The following is a 7,225-nucleotide window of genomic DNA, read 5'->3' as shown; positions in this document are numbered from 1 at the left end:
TGTGTGCTTGGTTTTTTTTTTTTAAAAGGAAATATTAAAATAACTAAAGCTTGCCATGTGCCACCTTTTAATTAGTCCATTTTTAAACTTAATAATGAAGCATTCTCCCACCACCACATAAATATCTCAATTATCCAAAGTATAATAGGTAAAATTCAAGGGCTTGACAAGTGTCATGGTGGTGCAAAATTTTAAAAATTCCCCATAGACACATAAAATGACCGTTTTGCCCTTATGCTCGAAAAAATGTCGGAATTAAAATTTTTCACTTCTCAAGCTCAAATTATGTTCCAATAGTCAAACTTGATCAAAATTTCATCCACCATTCCAATTTTGCCCTCAGGTGGCAAAATGACCATTTTACCCCTACGTTATGAAAATTCCAATTTAACTCTAAATTAATCCCCGAACTCCAAATCACCATATTAAGTCATTCTAAGATTCAATAACTCTCGAATGCATCTTAAAATCTCTATTTGGACTAGTTTGAGACTTAAATCAACTTAATTGTACCATTAGGTACAATATTGTTTTTTAACGATTTCTGAGGCATTCAAGTATGCAGACATTCTATCAAGTATCTTGGCAGAAGGCTATCCCAATCGAGACCGCCAAGGCTGTTAAAAAGTTATGTACTCATAAATTATGTTTTTATTTTGAAAGCATAGTCGTTCTTTGGTATTGGCTGAGTTCACCCTCACGTGGTGGTTTAGCATGAAGTGAACTCTAAAGTGTTAACCTCAAGAGTTATCCATCCGTGCCTCTGATGCTGAGGTATGAATATAATAGAGTTACCGTGCTCCTCTAATAGGCTAGTCCACGGAACCCGTCCACTATAGCGACTAATTTATAAACCACCATACAATAAAATTTGCAATAGCATGACATGGCAATTATTTTATTTTACAGCCTCTCAAGGCAAATTAACAGTTCATACATTTTCAACACAAATACCAATTCAGCCATTCATGCATATATTATCATAAGCCATTTAATTTAAACCATGATTTATAACACATCAATTAGTCTCCAATTACTCCATTTTCAAAACCATCTTTCAATTTCAAGACAATTTATAAAATCATTTCATTTAAACACATTTTGTTTATAAAACCTAAAAATTTACCATTTAAACTCATTTTCCATAAAATCACAAAATCGGATAAAATCCACTTTAGATAATTAAGACGATAGTAAGGTTACTCATTATTTCGAGAGTCGAATTCCAAGTACTCCGATTCTTGATCCTCGGGTACTATCTCTTTACTTTTGCCGAAATGCTCACCACCTAGACATAATGCACAATAAGCCATTTACTACATTGTGCTAAATTGTTATAAAACCAATTCAAGCTCTATACTAATGCATGAAATGGAATCCAAATTGTTCGGATTATCGTCTAAACATGGTGTTCTACACAAATTCAATTGTGTACCTAAATAAAACAGTATTGCCCTAATTCGATCTATCACTCGATTAATTGACCAATATATCTAATTTAACTGCAAATAATTCCATTTTTCTCCCAATACTATAAATCATCAAACACAAATTAAATAACTTGAAATATGGCAAAATCATCCTCACATTTTCTCTTGGAAAATTCGGCCATGGTGGGTGCATCAACACTATAATTTTTCCTACTTGATTCTCACACCATAAATCATCATTTCCTAACCAATTCACTTGAAATAAAATCAAATCCACCATTAACACTCTACACGGAAGATTCGGCCAATGATGAACTCATGAGGAATATGAGAATTTCAAGCTTAATTCTTACACTTAACACCATAAACAACTAAAAACATCCATATATCTTAAAAATCTATCTAAATCATCCTCAAATTCTCTCTCCTAGGGTTTGATCAGCACACTATCCTTCATGATATCTTGTGATTCAGCCATGGAAAATGCAAAAGAATGCATAGGAAAGGTAGATCACAAGCTAGAATTGAAAAATCTTACCTTTTGTCACTTGTTTCCTTGGATTTTCACACTTTTCCCTTGAATTTTTCCACCTAAGGTTTTTTGTTCTTCTTTTCTTCCTTTGTTCTTGCTTTGGCCGGCCACAATGAAGAGAAATGGGCTGATTTTGTGCTGATTTTTAAGCCAAATAATAAATGGATATAAATTTGACACATGTCACCATTCCATTGGTCCATGTGTCATACTTAGCCATTAAGCAATCTCTCTCCACCACTTAAATTTCCTCAATTATCCATGATAATATTGGGTAAAATCCATGTGCTGGACAAGTGTTGGGTGGTGTAAAATTACAATTTTGCCTTTGGGGTGGTAAAATGACTATTTTACCCCTATGCTCGAAAAAATATCAAACTTAAAAATTTTCACTACTCAAACTCAAATTATGTTCTAAATAGTCAATCTTGATCAAAAACTTCTTCCAACACTCACATCTTAACCTCGGGTAGCAAAATGACCATTTTGCCCCTAAGTCATGAAAATTTCAATTTGACTCCAAATCGGTTATTGAACTCCGAATCACCATTTTAAGTCATTCTGGGGTTTTAAAATTCTCAATTTCATCTTAAAGTCTCTATTTGGACTAGTTCGAGGCTTAAATCAACTTAGTTGTACCATTTGGTACATTGTTGTTCTTTAACGATTTTCGAAGTACCCAAGTAAGCAAACATGCATTCTTATGTAAGAATGGCAAAATAAACATATTGTAGAGCTGGGCTTGACACATGTGTACTCCCACACGCACATAGCTGGGTCATCATCAGCTCATGTGCACTCCCATACGCACATAGCTGGGTCATCATCGGCTCATGTGCACTCGCACACGGACATAGCTAGGTCATCGTTATCACAAAAAAAGGAACATCCAATGCATATTATACATATCAACATATTGTGATAACACATGAACCATTTATATGGCACATTTTCACAAGATAGAAACATTCACCAAAGGCTTGTTCCCTAGGTAGATTTTTAAGGAAAAGTTAGATAAAATCATTCAAATGTTTCACCCCAAATACATCTACATTCCCAAAGAAATTTTGAAATGCAAGTTCACTCACCGGTCTTGTTGATTCTTTTGCTAGACTCTAGTCTCAACTAATGCTTCAAATGGACATGTGAGGCATTGTTGGAACCTATACACACACAATATCTGTCATGACCCGGTACTCCCTTCGAGCCCGTGACAACCGCCACGATGTCTCGATAGACATTCATTACCCAGAATGTCAACCAAAAACTCGCAAGGCTCTTGCATCAATTTTACGTCTCCCCTGTGAGCAACAGTTACTAAATATCATGTTTTGAAAGAATAAAAACTATTTTCAAATCAAAACGATCAAAAAGTAATTTCTACTGCACAGGGGTATTTTGATCATTTTACCCAAAAATTTTGAAACTTGTTAAAAATTTAATATATAATTGAAAAATATACATTTCATATCTAAAAATAAGTTTAGTTATCTAAATCATTCATTTGAAGTGAAATTATGGCTAATCAAACTAAATAAAAATATTCCATTTTCTTATAAAACAATATTTATAGAACTCTGTGTAAAAACTTTTTGTAGCGTAAAAGCAAAATAAATTCATACATATAGTGGCACACGTAGCCAGGTATACAAAATATTCTACAATGACATGTGGGCCCCCAAAATAACTGAAAACATACAAGACTATAAACCTTCGATTTCTAAGGATGCAAATCCAAAAGCAACCCTCGACAAAATCGGCTGTCTATAGACTATCCTGAGCTTGAAATGGGTGAGAAGAAGGGGTGAGTTTTTATAAACCCAATGAGTAAGTAAATTTCATCTATAACATCTAAAGCTGAGTAAATTGAGACAATTTAAAACATCTTAGTATAATATGATTCATAATATCAAATCTGATATCAATCCATATAAATCAATTATATTTCATAAAAAATAATCAACAAGGTTTATGACTCTCTTAAAAACTTGGCTCATGTCTAAAACTCGTACTCTGTGACACCTTGGCTCGGGGCATCCAACCGAGTCTGCCAAGGCTGTTAAAATATCATACACACATAAAACAAGTTTTTACGTTTAAAACACAGTCGTTCCTTGGTGTTGGCTGAGTTTCACCTTCACGTGGTGGTTTGGCGTGAAGTGAACTCTAACGTTACCTTAGGAGATACCCTTCGTGCCTCTTGTACTAAGGTAAAATATAACTGAGTTTACCGTGCCGCTCTAATAGGCTGGTCCACGAAAACCCGCCCACTGTAGTAAGCTAATCAAATAACCCACCAATTCAATAAAATTTTTGATAGCAAGACATGGCTAATATAATATTACCAGCCTGTCAAGGCAAAGCAAAACAGTTCATATATTCCACACAAACACAAATCCAGCCATGCTTGCCATCACATTGTCATAAGCCATCAATTCAAACCATATGTCAAAACATATATATAACACAAGTATAGAGTCTCCACTTACTCAATTTCCAAAACCAATATTCAATTTCAAAACAAGTTATAAATCTCATTTCGTTTAATCAATACTTCAATTATAAAACATAATAGTTTGCAATTTAAATTCATTTTTCTTTAAAGCATAAAAACGAGTATAAACTACTTTAGATAGTTAAGATGAAAGTCTGATTACTCACAATAACGGGGAGTATGGAGTACTCCTATTCTTGATCCTCGATTATAATATCCTTACCCTTACCAGAAGGCCCACAACCTATACATAATACACGACACATAATTCAATATATTTGTACCAAACTGTTATAAAATTATTCCAAGCTCTATATGAATGCATGAAATTGAATGAGAAATGTTCAGATAGTCACTTAAAGACAGTGTTCTACGTAGGTTCAATTGTGATCGAAATGAATTTGTATTCGACCTAATTCGAACTATACACCATTGATTTAACCAAAACATCCGATTCAACTCCAAATATATTCATTACACTCTCCATAATCTAATACACCAAAGCATTACAATGAACTTAATTTTTGACTAACTTTACCATTTTTCGAAATTCATTCCGATTCCGAACTAACATACTAATCAATGTCTACATAGTCTCGTAAATCCATATATATATCATTAGGAATCAAATCCAAGTCCATTTACTATGATTTTCTCATTTTCCATCAAGCCATTTTCTAAAGGAACTATACTTTTCAATAATCGGTTTCGATATACAACATCATAATTCATCAATTCCTAGCTAAATAACATGAATTACAACGAAATCCATCATCAACATGTCACCTAATAAATTCGGCCAAAGAGGGTTATTGAAGGGCATGTGATTTTCTTGCTTGTTTTTCCTTCCAAACATCACAAAATGACTAAAAACACTAGGATATTATGAAATCTAGCAAAATTCATCACCAAAACTTCTCTCTCTAGGTTTGGCCAACAAAGGTTCCCTCTTGAAAACTTGAATTTCAGCCATGGAGAATGAAAAAGAATGCATGGGAAAGGTAGATCACAAGCTAAAATTAAAAAATCTTACCTTTATTTGCTTGATTCCTTGAAATCCAACAATTTCTCTTGAATTTTTTCCCTCCTAGGGTTTGTTCTTCTCTTTTCCTCTTTGTTCCCTTGCTTGGCTGGCCATAAGAGTGAAATGGGAGAAGCTTAAGTCGGTTTATAAAGGAAAATCATAAAAATATTAAAGCTTGACACATGCCACCACTTGATTGATCCATGATTAAAAACTTAACCATTAAGCAATTTCTCACCACCACATGTAATCCCATAATTATCCAAAGTATAAAGTGATAATAGGTGAAATTCATGGGCTTGACAAGTGTCATGGTGGTGTAAAATTTCAATTACGTCCTCATGGACACGTGAAATGATCATTTTGCCCTTATACTCGAAAAATGTCGAAATTGAAATTTTTCACTCCAATGCTCCAAATAGTCAAACTTGGTCAAAAATCTCATCCAACATTCCAAGTTTGCCCTTGGGTGGCAAAATGACCATTTTGCCCCAACGTTATGAAAATTCCCAAATTAACTCCAAATCAATCCTCGAATTCTGAATCATCATATTAAGACATTTTAAGGTTCAATATCTCTTAAATGCATCTTAAAATCTCTATTTGGACTAATTTGAGGCTTTAATCAACTTAATTATACCACTATGGACAATAGTGACTTTTAACGATTTTTTGATACATTCACTTATGCAAACATTCTATCAAGCACATGAATGACATGACAAGTATATAATAGAGTAGGGCTTGACAATATCACCAACAACCCAAATTGGCACTAATATAATTCCAAAAAGCTCTTTCCTAAATCAAGTTTTACTAGTTATTCCTAACTAGTTTTTAATTGCCATTAAGTGGCTATTTGTTTACTCTACTTTAATCACTCTAAAAATGATTAACAATCTCAACAATAGATTAACTCACCACTCCAACCTTCAACCATTATCAACAACTTGAAAATTAAACCTAATTCTTTACTGACCTTAGTAGTTTTTGTGGTTGAATTCTTTTTCAAAAATACTCAAGCTATCATGGAAAGTCTCTCTCTCTCTTTCTCTCTCTAAAATGTCTAGCTAGTGAGAGAAAATATTGAGAAAAGACTTTTGAGGGTTTTAAGGTGAGGGAGTGAAAGAGCATAAAAGGTTCTATGAAAAAGTTATAAAACTCGGTATTGTACCTAACGGTACACTTGAATTGATTTAACCTCGAACTAGTTCAAATAGGAATCATAGGATGAAATTTAATATTTATAATCAAGGAATGACTAAAAATGATTGTTCGGAGTTCGAGGGTTATTAGGGGTAAAATTAAAAATTTTGATGTTTAGGGGCAAAATCGTCATTTTGCCACCTAAGATAAAAATTTGATAATGGAGTGAAATTTTTGATCAAGATTAACTATTTGGAGTATAATTTAATGAGAGGGAGTGAAAAAGTTTAATTCTGATGATTTCTGGAGTGTAAGGGCAAAATCATAATTTTGCCACTCGCGGATAAAATTTGAGATTTTGAGAGAATTTAGATCAAATTTGACAAATTGGAGAATGGTATGAGTATAAGGGATGAAAAATATGTCTATGGGTAATTTTTCAGTTTTTTGGGTAAAAATGTAATTTTTCACTTTTACGAGGGTAAAAGTGTAAATTTAAAAAATTACTCCACCGAGACTTTGGATAAGTCTGAGAATTTTATCCAAGCTGTGGATATTTGGGACAAGTGTATGGTGAAATTTTGGAAACAAATGGATGA

The sequence above is a fragment of the Theobroma cacao genome, chromosome 2 (assembly GCF_000208745.1).
Source record: "Theobroma cacao cultivar B97-61/B2 chromosome 2, Criollo_cocoa_genome_V2, whole genome shotgun sequence".
Lineage (NCBI taxonomy): Eukaryota > Viridiplantae > Streptophyta > Magnoliopsida > Malvales > Malvaceae > Theobroma > Theobroma cacao.
This window is presented reverse-complemented; position numbering follows the sequence as displayed.